Source organism: Theropithecus gelada, chromosome 2, assembly GCF_003255815.1.
Source record: "Theropithecus gelada isolate Dixy chromosome 2, Tgel_1.0, whole genome shotgun sequence".
In the NCBI taxonomy this organism is placed as follows: domain Eukaryota; kingdom Metazoa; phylum Chordata; class Mammalia; order Primates; family Cercopithecidae; genus Theropithecus; species Theropithecus gelada.
Genome location: NC_037669.1, coordinates 155,336,630 through 155,350,874, shown reverse-complemented (window position 1 = coordinate 155,350,874; position 14,245 = coordinate 155,336,630). Strand labels below are relative to the sequence as shown.

Below are 14,245 nucleotides of genomic sequence, written 5' to 3'. Positions count from 1 at the left end.
TATCCAGCAGTGGGATTGCTGGATTGTATGGTTGCTCTATTTTTAGTTTTTTGAGGCACCTCCAAACTGTTCTTCATAGTAGTTGTACTAATTAATATTCTCACCAACAATATGTGAGAGTTCCCTTTCTCCACATCCTTGCCAGCATTTATTATTGCCTGGATTTTGGATAAAAGCCATTTTTACTGGAGTGAGATGATATCTCATTGTAGTTTTGATTTGCATTTCTCTGATGATCAATGATGTTGAGCACCTTTTCATGTTTGCTATTTGTATGTCTTCTTTTGAGAAATGTCTATTCAGATCTTTTGCCACTTAAAAATTGGATTATTAGATTTGTTCTGATAGTTATTTACCATTCCTTATATATTCCGGTTATTTTTTTTTATTTTTTATTTTTTTTTTTTTTTTGAGACGGAGTCTTGCTCTGTCGCCCAGGCTGGAGTGCAGTGGCGCGATCTCGGCTCACTGCAAGCTCCGCCTCCCGGGTTCCCGCCATTCTCCTGCCTCAGCCTCCCGAGTAGCTGGGACTACAGGCGCCGCCACTTCGCCCGGCTAGTTTTTTTCTATTTTTTTAATAGAGACGGGGTTTCACCGTGTTAGCCCGGATGGTCTCGATCTCCTGACCTCGTGATCCGCCCGTCTCGGCCTCCCAAAGTGCTGGGATTACAGGCTTGAGCCACCGCGCCCGGCCTATATATTCCGGTTATTAATCCCTTGTCAGATGGGTAGTTTGCAAATATTTCCTCCCATTCTGTGGGTTGTCTTTTCACTTTGTTGACTGTTTCCTTTGCTGTGCAGAAGCTTTTAAACTTGATGTGACCCCATTTATTCATTTTTGCTTTGGTTGGCTGTGCTGGTGGGGCATTACTCAAGAAATTTTTGCCCAGAACAATGTCCTGGAGAGTTTTCCCAAGTTTTCTTGTAGTAGTTTTGTAGTTTGAAGACTTATATTTAAGACATTATTCCGTTTTTATTTGATTTTTCTTTTTCTTTTTCTTTTTTTTTCTTTGAGGTGGAGTCTCCCTCTGTCGCCCAGGCTGGAGTGCAGTGAGTGCCGTGGCTCAATCTCTGCTCACTGCAACCGCCGCCTTCCAGGTTCAAGTGATTCTCCTTCCTCAGCCTCCTGAGTAGCTGGGATTACAGGCATGTGCCACCACGCCCAGCTAATTTTTTTTTGTATTTTTAGTAGAGACGGGGTTTCAGCATGTTAGTCAGGCTGGTCTCGAACTCCTGGCCTTGTGATCCACCCACCTCAGCCTCCAAAAGTGCTGGGATTACAGGCTGATTTGGTTTTTCTATGTGGTGAGTGATAGGGGTCTAATTTCATTATTCTGCATATGGTTATTGTTTTCCCAGTATCATTTATTGAAGAGACTGTCCTTTCTCCAGTGTATGTCCCCGGCACCTTTGTGGAAAATGAGTTTACTATAGCTGTATGGATTTGTTTCTGGATTCTCTATGCTGTTTCATGGGTCTGTGTATCTGTTTTTATGCCAGTACCATGCAGTTTTGGTTACTATAGCTCTGTAGTATAAGTTGAAGTCAGGTAATGTGATTCTTCCAGTTTTGTTCTTTTTGTTCAGGATAACTTTGGCTATTCTGGGTCTTTTGTGGTTCCATATAAATTTTAAGATTTTTTTTTTTCTATTTCTGTGAAGAATGTCATTGCTATTTTAACAGGAATTTCATTGAATCTATAGATTGCTTTGGGTAATATAGACAGTTTAACAATATTGATTCTTCCAGTCCATGAACATGAAATATTTTTCCATTTTTTGGTGTCCTTTTAAATTTCTTTCACAAATGTTTTATAGTTTTCTTTGTAGAGATCTTTCACATCTTTGGTTAATTCTTAGGTGTTTAAGTTGATTTGTGGGTATTGTAAATGGGTTACTTTTTTGATTTCCTTTTCAGATTGTTCACTTTTGGCATATAGAAATGCTGCTGACTTTTGTATGTTGATTTTGTATCCTGCAACTTTACTGAATTTGTTTATCTGTAAATAATAGTTTACTGATAAATTCTAAAGTTCTAACAGTTTTTTGGCGGAGTCTTTAGGTTTTTCCAAATATAAGATCACATCATTTGTAAACAAGGATAATTTGTCATCTTTTCCAGTTTAGATGTCCTTTATTTCTTGCTTTATTATTATTATTATTATACTTTATGTTCTAGGGTACATATGCACAACGTGCAGGTTTGTTACATAGGTATGCATATGCCAGGTTTGTTTGCTGCGCCCACCAACTCGTCATTCACATTAGGTATTTCTCCTAATGTTATCCCTCCCCCAGCCCCCAACCCCCCATGGACAGGTGTGTGATGTTCCCCCCGCCTCGTGTCCATGTGTTCTCATTGTTCAACTCCCACCTATGAGTGAAAACATGCAGTGTTTGGTTTTCTGTCCTTGTGGTAGTTTGCTTAGAATGATGGTTTCCAGCTTCATCCATGTCCCTGCAAAGGTGGATGTCCTTTATTTCTTTATGTTATCTGATTGCTGTAGCTAGGGCTTCCAGTACTGTCTTGAATAACAGTGGTGAAAGTGGCCATCCTTTTTCTAGATCTTACAGGAAAGGCTTTCAGTTTTTCCCCATTCAATACGATACTAGCTGTGGGTCTATCGTATATGACTTTTTTTTTTTTTTTTTTTTTTTTTTTTTTTTTTTGAGACAGAGTCTTGCTCTGTTGTTCGGGGTGGAGTGCAGTGGTGCCATCTTGGCTCACAGTAACCTCTGCCTCCCAGGTTCAAGCAATTCTCATGCTTCAGCTTCCCAAGCAGCTGGGACTACAGGCATGCACCACCATGCCAGCTAATTTTTTGTATTTTAGTAGAGACAAGGTTTTGCCGTGTTGGCCAGGCTTGTCTCAAACTCCTGGCCTCAAGTGATCCGCCCCCTCAGTCACCCAAAGTGCTGGGATTACAGACATGAGCCACCATGCCCAGTCACATATGGCTTTCATTATGTTGGGATATGTTCCTTCTATGCCCAGTTTTTTGAGGATTTTTATCATGAAGGGATGATGAATTTTATCAAGTGCTTTTCCAGCATTAATTGAAATGATTATATGGTTTTTGTTCTTCATTCTGTTGATATAATTTATCACATTGATTGATTCACACATGTTGAACCATCCTTGCATCCCTGGGATAAATCCCACTAGGTCATGATGAATGACTGTTTTAATGTATTGTTGAATTTGCTTTACTAGTATTTTGTTGACGATTTTTGCATCAATATTCATTAGAGATATTGGCCTGTAGTTTTCTTTCTTTGATGTGTCTTTGTCTAGTTTTGGTATCAGAGTAATGCTGGCCTCATAGAGTGAGTTCGGAAGTATTCTCTCCTCCTCTATTTTTGGGAACAGTTTGAGCAGGATTAGTATTAATGCTTCCTTAAATGTTTGGTAGAATTCAGCCATCAGGTCCTGGGCTTTGCTTTTCTTTTCTTTTTTCTTTTTTTTTTTTTGAGACGGAGTCTCGCAGTGTCACCCAGCCTGGAGTGCAGTGGCGCAATCTCTGCTCACTTCAAGCTCCACCTCCTGGGTTCACGCCATTCTCCTGCCTCAGTCTCCCAAGTAATTGGGACTACAGGCACCCGCCACAAGGCCCGGCTAATTTTTTGTATTTTTAGTAGATACGGAGTTTCACCATGTTAGTCAAGATGGTCTCGATCTCCTGACCTTGTGATCCACCCATCTCGGCATTCCAAAGTGGTGGGATTACAAGTGTGAGCCATCGCGAGGTCCTGGGTTTTTCTTTATGGGGAGGAAAAGAACTTTAGGATACAGTAAAGTTGCAGGATACAAAATCAACATACAAAAATCAGTAGCATTTTATTGCAACTTTGATCTTGTTACTTGTTATTGGTCTGTCTAGGTTTCAAATTTCTTCATGGTTCAATCTTGGTAGGTTATATATGTCTAGGAATTTATCCATTTCCTCTAGATTTTCCAATTTATTGGCATATAGTTGCTCATAGTAGCCACAAATGATCCTTTGAATTTCTGTGGCATCAGTTGTAATGTCTCCTTTTTCATCTCTAATTTTATTTTATTTTTTAGAGATATGGTTTGTCACCCAGGCTGGAGTGCAGTGGTGCAATCTTGGCTCACTGCAACCTCTGCCTCCCCTGGCTCAAACAGTCCTCCCACCTCAGCCTCCCAAGTAGCTGGGACCACAGGCATGCACCACCACACCTGGCTAATTTTTTATATTTTTGGTAGAGATGGGGTTTCACCATGTTGCCCAGGCTGGTCTCAAATTCCTGAGCTCAAGTGCCTACCTCACCCTCCCAAAGTGCTAGGATTATAGGCATGAGCCACCTTGTCCAGCTGCCTCTGATTTTATTTATTTGGGTCTTCTCTCTTTTTCTTAGTCTGACTAAAGGTTTGTCAATTGTGTGTATCTTTTAAAAAAACCAACTGTTTGTTTCAGTGACCTTTTGTATTGTTTTCCTCATTTCAATTTCATTTATTTCTGCTCTAATCTTTATTATTTATTTTCTTCTACTAAGTTTTTTCTTTTAAACAGAGTCTTGCTCTGTCATGCAGGCCAAAGCGCAGGTGCATGATTATAGCTCACCATAGCCTTAACCTCCTGGTGCCCAAGTGATCCTCCTACTTCAGATTCCCGAGTAGCTGGGACTACAGGTGTGCACCACCACGCCCAGCTAATTTTTGTATTTTTTATAAGGATGGGGTTTTGCAATGTTGCCCAGGCTGGTCTCAAATTCCTAGGCTCAAGCAATCTGCCAGCCTCAGCCTCTCAAATTGCTGGCCTCTTCTACTAACTTTGGGTTTGGTTTGCTCTTGCTTTTCTAATTCTTTAAGATGTGTTATTAGGTTACGTATTTGAAGTTTTTCCTCTTTTTTTGATGTAGGCACTTATAGCCATAAGTTTCCATCTTAGTACTGCTCTCACTGTATCTCATAGCTTTTGGTATGTTGTGTTTCCATTATCATTTGTTTCACGAAATGTCTCAATTTCCTTAATTTCTTCATTGACCTCTTGGTCATTCAGGAGCATATTGCTTAATTTCCGCGTTTAATTTCCATTGCTTAATTTCCAATTTTTTTTTTTTTGAGACAGGGTCTTGCTCTGTCTCCCAGTCTGGAGTGCAGTGGCAAGATCTCGGCTCACTGCAACCTCCACCTCCTGGGTTCAAGCGATTCTCCTGCCTCAGCCTCCCGAGTAGCTGGGATTACAGGTGCGCACCACCATGCCCAGCTAATTTTTACATTTTCAGTAGAGATGGGGTTTTGCTATGTTTGCCAGGCTGATCTCGAACTCCTGACCTCAGGTGATCTGCCCACCTCAGCCTCCCAAAGGGTTGGGATTACAGGCGTGAGCCACTGCACCTGGCCTTTTTAATGTTTTAAGACTTGTTTTGTGACCTAACATGTATTCTATTCTTGAGAATGATCCATGTGATGAGGAGAATATGTATTCTACAGCAGTAGGATGAAATGTTCTGTAAATATCTATTAGGTCCATTTGTTCTATATTGCAGATTAAGTTCAATGTTTCTATGTTTATTTTCTGTCTGGATGATCTGTCCAGTGCTGAAAGTGGGGTGTTGAAGTCTCCAGTTATTATTGTATTGAGGTATCTCTCTTTTGCTCTAATGTTTAATTTATATATCTGGGTGCTTCAACACTGGGTACATATTTATTTATAGTTGTTATAGCCTCTTGAAGAATTGACCCTTGTATTATTATACAATGACCTTCTTTGTCTCTTCTTACAGTTTTTGTCTTGAAATCTATCTTGTCTGATATTAGTATAGCTACTCTTGTCCTTTTTTGGTTTTCATTGGCATGGAATATCTTTTTCCATCCCTTTATTTTCGGTCTATGTGTATCTTTATAGGTGAAGTGTGTTTCTTGTAGGAAATAGATTCACTGGGTCTGGCTTTTTAATCCATTCAGCCAGTCTATGTCTTTTGATTGGAGAATTTAGTCTGTTTATATTCAATGTTATCAATAAGTAAGGACTTCTGCCATTTTGTTATTTGTTTTCTGGTTGTTTTGTGGTCTTCTCTTCCTTTTTACCTTCCTTCTTGTCTTTTAGTGAAGGTGATTTTCTCTTGTGGCATGATTTAATTTCTTACTTTGTGTGTATCTGTTGTATGTTTTTGACTTGAGGTTACCATGAGGCTTGCAAATACTGTCTTTTAACTCATTATTTTAAACTGATGACAACAAAGATTGCATAAACATGCAAAAAGAAAACTAATAAAAACTCTACACTTTATCCTTCTGCTTTTTAACTTTTTGTTGTTTCTCTTTACTTCTGTTGTACTATGTCTTGAAGTTATTTTTGATTGGTTTATCATTTAATCTTTCTATATAAGAGGAGTTTACATACCACAATTATAGTGTTATAATGTTCTATGTTTTTCTGTGTGCTTACTATTACTAGTGAGTTTTGTACCTTTAGATGACTTTTTTTTTTAGATGGAGTCTCGCTCTGTCACCAGGCTGGAGTGCAGTGGTGCCATCTCGGCTAACTGCAACCTCTGCCTCCCGGGTTCAGGCGATTCTCCTGCCTCAGCCTCCTGAGTAGCTGGGACTATAGGCGGCCACCACTATGCCCGGCTAATTTTTGTATTTTTAGTAGAGACGAGGTTTCACTATATTGGCCAGGCTGGTCTTGAACTCCTGACCTTGTGATCCGCCCGCCTCAATCTCCCAAAGTGCTGGTGTGAGCCACTGCGCCCAGCCTCCTTTAGATTATTTTTTATTGCTGATTAATGTTCTTTTCTTTCAGATCGAAGAGCTCCCTCTAGCATTTCTTGTAGAAAAGGTCTGGTGTTGATGAAATCCCTCAACTTTTATTTGTCTAGGAAACTATTTCTCCTTCATGCTTGAAGGATATTTTCATCAGCTATACTACTCTAGAGTAAATTTTTTTTCCCCCTTGGCACTTTAAGTATGTCATGCCACTATCTCCTGACCTGTAAGGTTTCCACTGAAAAGTCTACTGGCACACATATGGGAGCTTCATTATATGCTGTTTCTCTTCTCTTGCTGCTTTTAGGATCCTTTCTTTATCCTTGATCTTTGGGAGTTTGATTATTAAGTGCCTTGAGGTAGTCTTCTTTGGGTTAAACCTGCTTGGTGTTCTATAGCCTTCTTGTACTTGAATATTGATCTCTTTCTCTAGGTTTGGGAAGTTCTCATATTATTTCTTTGAATAAACTTTCTACCTCTATCTCTTTCTCCATCTCCTCTTTAAGGCCAATAACTCTGAGATTTGCCCTTTTGAGGCTGTTTTCTAGATTTGTAGACATACAGTCTTTTTTTTCTTTTTCTTTTTTTTTTTGACGGAGTCTCGCTCTGTCGCCAGGCTGGGGTGCAGTGGCCCGATCTCAGCTCACTGTAACCTCTGCCTCCCGGGTTCAAGCGATTCTCCTGCCTCAGCCTCCTAAGTAGCTGGGATTACAGGCACGCACCACCACGTCCAGCTTTTTGTATTTTTTTTTTTTTTTGAGACAGAATCTTGCTCTGTCGCCCAGGCTGAAGTGCAGTGGCACAATCTCGGCTCACTGCAAGCTCCGCCTCCCGGGTTCACACCATTCTCCTGCCTCGGTCTCCCGAGTAGCTGGGACTATAGGCATCCGCCACCACGCCCAGCCAATGTTTTTGTATTTTTAGTAGAGATGGGGTTTCACTGTGTTAGCCAGGATGGTCTCCATCTCCTGACCTCGTGATCCGCCCGCCTCGGCCTCCCAAAGTGCTGGGATTACAGGCGTGAGCCACCGTGCCTGGCCTACTTTTTGTATTTTTAGTAGAGACTGGGTTTCACCACACTGGCCAGGATGGTCTCGGTCTCCTGACCTGCTGATCCGCCCACCTCAACCTCCCAAAGTGCTGGGATTATAGGCATGAGCCACCGTACCCAGCCCACATCATTTCTTTTTATTCTTTTTTCTTTTCGCTCTTCTGACAGTGTATGTTCAAATAGCCTGTCTTTAATCTCAGTAATTTTTTCTTCTACTTTAAGAGTTCTGCTGTTAAGAGACTCTCATGCATTCTTCAGTATGTCAATTGCATTTTTCAGCTTAACACTATTTTATAGTTATAACCATATATGAACTCAATCCACATGCCTGCTATCTTTACTAAAGTGTGTTTAATCATTTTCTAACTGTATAAAATCACTTGCTTTGTATCTCTCTTTTATTTAAGACCCCAAAGTATCAGCAACTTTACTGAACTCTTTTACGTTAGGAACTCAATGAAGGAAAGAAGAAATATTAGGTGATCTCATTTCCCATTTATTTTGCCTCTGGTTTCTGTGTAACTCTGGCTGGCTGCTGTTGTAAATGTGAGTGAAGACCCTGAAAAATGAATGAGGCTGCTGAAGAGGATGGTGGACAACAGCCAGATACTCACATTGCTTATTGGATTCCCTCACTTCAGAGTTAGGAGATACAAGACAGAGTTAGGTTGCACAATTGTGACAACCAAAGCTCTGCACTACAACTAATTAGATCCAGAATTAGAGGTGCTTGGTTAAGAAGGTGACTTTCTCCAAAGCATGTCAGCTAAGCCAGAGGACTCATTCATTCTCCCAGCATTTGTTGAGTCTTACACTGAGCTAGGAGTTGGAGATACTAAGAAGAAAGATAAAGACATACATAATGCCTTTTCTTGGAGTGGTAACACTTTATCAGGGGATACTGGTATATAGGCACCTCATAATGATACAGTATGTCAAGGATGAATGTAGAGCCCTGTAGAAAGTGTTCTAGAATCCAGAGAATGAACAGATTGTTCAGTGAGGGGTTTTACAGGTAGGTCACCAGGAAAGTTTTAGACACGTGGGTGGGAATTTGCCAGAGATTGCTTTGTTGGGCATTAAGTAGCTGATAATCTTAAGTTGTAAACGAATGGCCTGGAAGGTGACAGCCTGGGTTTGAAGCCTGACTGCACTATTTAGCACCTTGGTAAGCTTGGGCAAGTCACCAAACCTTGCTGAGCTTCATTTAAGTTTTTTTAAAAAAGGAGTAATATTAGTACCTACCTTGTTGAACTTGTGGGTTTAAGTGAGATAATACATGTAAAGTGCTTGAGTCTAGTCTTTTTTTTTTTGCCTATTTAAAGAATTGCATGTAAATCACTCTGCACAAATAATTATTATTCCTGTTGTCAGAGCTCTCAAGGGTTAAAAAACTGTATGAACTCTTTGTGTCTTCTGCATTTGTGTGATCATTCTTCTAATCTAGAAGTTTTTCTTTTAGTGTAGTTTAAATCTCAAACTGCTCCTTTTTACCAATTCTCATGCTATCCCAAAACAAATTAGTTCTAGGCTGAAATTGTCATTACTTTTGCTTTGTTCTCCCATATTCTTATGTTAAAGCAAATCTATAGTTAATTGTATAATTTCCTTCCTTTAATGTGCATAGTACTTGTGTCTGTTTTGTGGCATTTATTACCATACATCTTTTCTCACCCATTAACATGTATGTTCCTTAAGAGAAAGCTTATGTCTTCTTGGTCTTGTCTCTTATAATATCTTAGCATGGTGCCTTCCACATCACAGGCACTCATAAATACTGACTGAATGAAGGAATAATCATGAATGCATGAGATTGCAAGATAGCTGATGTGATCTCAGACTGCCTTCATAGAAACAAAATGCCCCTGAACAGGACAAAGTATAGAAACTGAGGAGAGTAGTTAAGATAGTGAGAGGACTGAAAGCCATGATTATACATGGAATAATTGAAAACTCGGGGGATATTCAGTTTGGAGAAGAGGAAACTTACAGTGGGAGAACTTAGTTGAGGAGGGTAGGGAATAGTAGTTTTTGTTATCGAAATGTTATGTGGAAGAGGGAATCAATTTGTGACCTCAGAAGACATGTATAGTAGCAGCCTCTGGAAATTACATGGAGAAAGATTTTGACTCATTGTTAAAAAGTAACTTTCTAACAATCAGGAATGACTTCCAATTGGCTGTTCTCAGGAGTGTTTCCTGTCATTGTAGGTGGTCAATCAGAAACTACTATTTGATGGGGATGCTATAGAGCAGTGATCCCCAACCTTTTTGACACCAGGGACTGGTTTCATGGAAGATAGTTTTTCCATGGAAGGAGTCAGCGGGGTGAGGGGTGTGCTCACTAATGGTTTCAGAATGAAATGGTTCCACCTTAGATCATCAGCCATTAGTCTCATAAGGAACATGCAACCTAGATCCTTCACATGCACAGTTCACAATAGGGTTTGTGCTCCTATGAGAATATAATGCCACTGCTGATCTGACAGGTGGTGGAGCTCAGGCAGTAATGCTCACTTGCTCTCCACTCACCTCCTGTTGTGTGGCCTAGTTCCTAACAGGCCACGGACCAGTACTAGTTCATGCCCTGAGGGTTGGGACCCCTGCTGTAGAGAGAGGATACAGTTACTCTCAAAGGAATTGGAGTAGATGATTCCCAAAGTCTTTTAAACTCTCATGGTCTTTAATTCTATGTATTGTAATATATATTAACATACATATTTAATAAAGGTTAATAATATACAATGCTATTGTATTGTATATGGTGTTGTATAGTAACCGTATACAATAGCATTGTATATTATTTACCTTTATTAAATATGTTAATATATGTATATATTTATGTATTGCATATTCTCATTATCACCATATTGCCTAAAGTAATGAAAGGTGAAAATGGATTTTTAAAAATTTGATCTTGGATTATTTAAAAAATATTACTAACATGTCTTTTGCTTGGGGACACTAGTATATAAAACATTATATGAACAGTGTTTAAATTGCAATAAACAAATTGACATTGTTGTTAGCATGTCAAATGCAAGTAAATACTATTTTAATTTCTTTGTTAAATCTAAAAGGAGAAAAGTGAGCCAGAGTGAACTCATCCCAATTCAGATGAATTGTGTGTTTATTGTTTATTTATTTTTGAGATGGAATTTCACTCTTGTGACTGAGGCTGCAGTGCGATGGCGTGATCTCTGCTCACTGCAACCTTGGCCTCCTGGATTCAAGCGATTCTCATGCCTCAGCCTCCTGAGTAGCTGGGATTACAGGCACCTGACACCACACCCAGCTGATTTTTGTATTTTTAGTAGAGACAGGGTTTCACCATGTTGGCCAGGCTGGTCTTGAACTCCTGACCTCAGGTGATCAGACTGCCTTGGCCTCCCAAAGTTCTGGGATTACAGGTATGAGCCACTGCGCCTGGACAAATTGTGTGTTTAAAATTCAGGACTTCACCACCACCACCACCACCATTGTCTATCACCATCATTGCTAACATATATCTAGCATTTATTATGTGTCTAGCTCTGTTATAAACATACCACAAATATTAATTCATGTATTTTTACCCAAAATCCAAAGAATTAAATACTGTTATTGCCATTTTCTTAACTTTTTATTTTGAAATAATTTCAAACGTACGTAAAAGTTGCAAATATAGTACAACAAACTCCTGAGTAAAAGATAACTCTTTTATTATTCTTCACTCAAGTTCTCCAATTGTAAACATTTTACATTTGTTTTGCCATTCATTCTCTTTTTCTGAACCAATTGAAGTAAGTTGCAGAGGTGATTTCAATTATCCTTAACTACTTAAGTGTTTTCCTTTAAGACAAGGACCCTCTCCTGCATAACCACAGTATTATCACCAAAATCAGAAATTTAACGTTGATATAATTCCTCTAATCCACAGACCACATTCAAAATTTGTCATTTGGTCTAACAGTTTCCTCTTTGAAAAAATATTTCTTACTTTTGGTCTAGAATCAAAGTCAGGATTATGAATTGCATTTAGTTGTTATGTCTCTTTAATCTTTAATTTGTGACATTTCCTCAATCCTTCCTTGTTTTTAGTGACCTTGACATTTTTGAGTTCAGGCCTTTCCCTCCCTCCCTCCCTCCCTCCCTTCCTTCTTTTTCTTTTCTTTCTTTTCTTTCTTTTTTTTTGTAGAGTTCCTCATTTTAGGTTTGTCTGATGTTTCTTCATGATTAGATTCAGGTAATACATTTTTTGGCAGGAATGTGATAGAAGTGAAATTGTATTCTTCCAAGTGTATCATATTAGAAGGCACATAATATTGACTTGTCTTTTTGCTGGTGATGTTAACTTTGATGGCTTAAGGTGATAATTTCTCCACTGTTAAGTTATTCTCTTTCCCTTTGAATTAATAAGTATTTCGTAGGAGGACACTTTGAGGCTATGTAAACATCCGGTTTCTTAAACTTTCACTTGCTTATTTTATGATTCTTGCATAAATTGTTACTAGGATGATTGCCAAATTATAGTTTTTCCAATTAAAACATTTGTTTTCCATTTACTAGTTGGGATTATATTGTATAGAAGTTTTTTCCTCTCCCTTCTTATTTGCTTATTTCCATCAGCATGAACTTGTGGATTTCTATTTTACCCAATAGATTATAAGCCATTACTATCACCATTGGTTTTAATGCTGAAAATGCTCCAGTTCCAGCCATTGGGATACCCTTCAAGCCAGTTCCTGTGTCCTTTTGACATCTCTATGTCATTCTGAGAGTACTTTCTTTGGGGTGCAAGACATTTCAGGCTCTTCTGGTATTTTTTCTGCCACAATCATTGCAGTTATTTCATCAGCTGTTTCTCCACTGAGCTCTGGTTCCTTTTACTTGAGAATGCATTTTTAGAACCAAGATCTGGATGCTAGGTGTGGTCATTGCTACTGGAGTGTTACTGTTTTTAGGTCATTTTAGCAGACAGAGCTAGGGAATTCACACACACACACACACACACACACACACACACACACACACCCCTATATCTATTTATATATCTTTCTGTCTATTTATATTAAAACTCATGAATTTACTCCAATATCTCTAGCTCTACTCCAACACTACAGGGTTCATTCTAGTCTTCACCCTTATTGTATTTGTAACTTCCTTCTCTCTTGGTAAAAAAAATCTGACTTCCATTATCCTCGATATATTTAACTATTTACTGATTCTTCTTTTATGTAACCAATCTCCTGACCTCACAGGCCAACTCCTTAATTGTTCCTCAGACTCAGGCCTGCTTATCCCACCAGTCTCTTCCCAACATAAATCAAACAACTAGAAAATTGTGGAGCAGAAATTTAAACCTCAGTGCTGTAATTACTTGATAGAGAGCCCTTTATTAGGTCTTCAACACCAATGGAGTTGATTTGTGAAACAGCTTCTATGAAAATGCTCATGGAAAAAAAGGCCCTTGGGCTAATGAGATGAAGATTTATCCAGAGTGTCAGCCCCAGAGATGTGCCTTCCATAAGAAGCTTGGGAGCATCAAGCCAAATGCTACTACCTGCCAAGAACCACAGCAAGGGGATTCTCCAAAATTGGTGAGGTTCAGGGACCAGATAGCCAGCACCACCAGTGCCATAAATATCCCACTGTGTTTTATCGTATCAAGAGTACATTTCATTAAGACACAAATATATTACTTAGTTATATTTCTATAGAGGGAAATATTGCTTTTATTACAGATTCTTAGATTGAAATTCTAGGAGATGGATGATGGTGTCTCCTGTTTTAGTGCTGACTTCATTTCCTGGTCCAGAAGATCAGAAATCTGTTCATGTTTCAGAGAACAGCATGAGGTCCATCTGTTCAGGTCAGATTTTTCCACATTAACATAAAGATTTATGGGGTGGTAACTTATGTAAGAAAAGCCAAAGGTAATTATATTCTTTGCTGCCATTTGGAACCTACATTATGTTTTTGGTTAGTAATGAAAATATACTAGTATATATCTACACACACACACACACACACACACACAGAATTATTTCAAACACTATGATAAAGTCATCCTCTTCAGTTTATATAATATTTCACCTCTGTTTTGGTTTAGGCACTAGACACCATTCATTCAAATTTTCTCTGTAATATGGTCTGTTTATATACAGTTTTCCTTCCAACAGAAGGCACAGAAATAAAAGAGCTACAATTGGCTTCTTGGGTGACTATTTTAGTGTGACTGAAATACAGAGTAATGATTTTTTTCCTCTGATGAAAATAGCTTGATTTTTTTTCGGATTTTAAAGGAAATATATACTTATATGAAAAATAAACAGAAAAGAGAGAAAATACCATATAATTGAATTTCCACCATTTGCAAGGATGAATAGAATCACATCATGAATACTCATTGACATCTTTCTTTTTACTCAGCAATATGACATGAGGGTTTTCTTATATCTCTCTCTCTATATAAAAATTA

General features: G+C 38.7%; 1 protein-coding gene across 5 annotated transcripts in view; it reads left to right on the top strand.

The window, feature by feature from the left end:
• SLC35G2 (solute carrier family 35 member G2) overlaps positions 1-14,245 on the top strand; it is a 36,818-nt gene that overhangs the window by 4,291 nt on the left and 18,282 nt on the right. The window contains exon 1 of one of the 5 annotated variants that reach the window (XM_025377858.1): positions 8,781-8,954. The exons of the other annotated variants lie outside the window; for them this stretch is intronic. The gene's annotated coding sequence lies outside the window, so the exon portion shown is untranslated. Of the gene's footprint in view, positions 1-8,780; positions 8,955-14,245 lie in introns of those variants that run through there. 5 annotated transcript variants of the gene reach the window in all.